Raw genomic sequence first — 2,500 nt, 5'->3', positions numbered from 1 at the left:
AAACTTCCAGAGGCATTTGCAGCAGGAATGCATGTGCAGTCAAAAAAGTGAATATTTTTCACGGATAGACCCCGTGAAACGCTAGAAATTGGCGGCGATGTCTCTCTTGTGGCTCACGGGGCTGTTAGGGTGGCACAGAAATCCCTCGGAATGGGAAAACGGGTCATTTTCGTGTCGCCACATTGCATGCGAACCGCATGAAACTTCCAGAGGCATTTGCAGCAGAAATGCATGTGCAGTCAAAAAATTGAATATTTTTCACGGATAGACCCCGTGAAACGCTAGAAATTGGCGGGGATGTGTCTCTTGTGGCTCACGGGGCTGTTAGGGTGGCACAGAAATCCCTCGGAATGGGAAAAAACGGGTCATTTTCGTGTCGCCACATTGCATGCGAACCGCATGAAACTTCCAGAGGCATTTGCAGCAGGAATGCATGTGCACTCAAAAAATGTGATATTTTTCACGGAGAGACCCCGTGAAACGCTAGAAGTGGGCGGGGATGTCTCTCTTGTGGCTCACGGGGCTGTTAGGGTGGCACAGAAATCCCTCGGAATGGGAAAACGGGTCATTTTCGTGTCGCCACATTGCATACGAACCGCATGAAACTTCCAGAGGCATTTGCAGCAGGAATGCATGTGCACTCAAAAAAGTGAATATTTCTCACGGATAGACCCCGTGATACGCTAGAAATTGGCGGGGATGTCTCTCTTGTGGCTCACGGGGCTGTTAGGGTGGCACAGAAATCCCTCGGAATGGGAAAACGGGTCATTTTCGTGTCGCCACATTGCATGCGAACCGCATGCAACTTCCAGAGGCATTTGCAGCAGAAATGCATGTGCAGTCAAAAAAAATTGATATTTTTCACGGATAGACCCCGTGAAACGCTAGAAATTGGCGGGGATGTGTCTCTTGTGGCTCACGGGGCTGTTCGGGTCGCACAGAAATCCCTGGGAATGGGAAAACGGGTCATTTTCGTGTTGCCACATTGCGTACGAACCGCATGAAACTTCCAGAGGCATTTGCAGCAGGAATGCATGTGCACTCAAAAACTTCTATATGTTTCACGGATAGACCCCGTGAAACGCTAGAAATTGGCGGGGATGTGTCTCTTGTGGCTCACGGGGCTGTTAGGGTGGCACAGAACTCCTTCGGAATGGGAAAAGGGGTCATTTTCGTGTTGCCACATTGCATAGGAACGCCATGAAACTTCCAGAGGCATTTGCAGCAGAAAGGCACGTGCACTCAAAAATTTTAATATTTTTCACGCATAGACCCCGTCAAACGCTAGAAGTTGGCGGGGATGTCTCTCTTGTGGCTCACGGGGCTGTTAGGGTCGCACAGAAATGCCTCGGAATGGGAAAACGGGTCATTTTTGTGTGGCCACATTGCATAGGAACGGCATGAAACTTCCAGAGGCATTTGCAGCAGGAATGCATGTGCACTCAAAAACGTCTATATTTTTCACGGATAGACCCCGTGAAACGCTATAAATTGGCGGGGATGTCTCTCTTGTGGCTCACGGGCGCTGTTAGTTAGGGTCGCACAGAAATCCCTCGGAATGGGAAAAGGGGTCATTTTCGTGTTGCCACATTGCGTACGAACGGCATGAAACTTCCAGAGGCATCTGCAGCAGAAATGCATGTGCACTCAAAAACGTCTATATTTTTCACGGATAGACCCCGTGAAACGCTAGAAATTGGCGGGGATGTGTCTCTTGTGGCTCACGGGGCTGTTAGGGTCGCACAGAAATCCCTCGGAATGGGAAAACGGGTCATTTTCGTGTTGCCACAATTGGCATACGAACGGCATGAAACTTCCAGAGGCATTTGCAGCAGAAATGCATGTGCACTCAAAAACGTGAATATTTTTTCACGGATAGACCCCGTCAAACGCTCGAATTTGGCGGGGATGTTTCTCTTGTGGGTCACGGGGCTGTTCGGCTCGCACAGAACTCCCTTGGTCCACCTGATTCGTGCATACAGGCAGCAACTAAAACTCTGTAAACCTGCTGTGAGGACATCTAAACAGTGGACCAGTGAGGCTGTGGAAGATTTGCGGGCGTGCTTAGACTGTACTGACTGGGATATGTTCACGACTGCTACCAATAGTCTGGATGAACTCACAGAGGCTGTGTACATCAGCTTCTGTGAGGACTGCTGTATCCCAACACGTACCAGGGTGAACTTTAACAACAACAAGCCCTGGTTCTCAGCAAAGCTCAAAAGGTTGAGGTTGGAGAAGGAGGAAGCGTTTAGGAGTGGGGATAGAGACAGATTCAAGGAGTCGAAGAACAGGTTTAGCAAAGCGGTGAGAGAGGCTAAACGACTGTACTCAGAGACACTAAAACACCAGTTCTCTACTAACGACGCTGCTTCTGTCTGCCAAAGGGCTCAGGCACATCACCAACTACAAACCCAGAGCGCCCCACACCACTAACGACTCCCGCCTAGCCAACGACCTGAACGAGTTCTACCGTAGATTTGAAAGACAATTGGACTGT

Source organism: Petromyzon marinus, unplaced genomic scaffold (assembly GCF_048934315.1).
Source record: "Petromyzon marinus isolate PM22_M1 ecotype Great Lakes invasive population unplaced genomic scaffold, UKy_Petmar_22M1.pri1.0 PM_G_Scaffold_18, whole genome shotgun sequence".
Taxonomy (NCBI): Eukaryota; Metazoa; Chordata; class Hyperoartia; order Petromyzontiformes; family Petromyzontidae; genus Petromyzon; species Petromyzon marinus.
The sequence above is the reverse complement of the archived record's forward strand: the minus strand, read 5'-3'. Positions refer to the sequence as shown.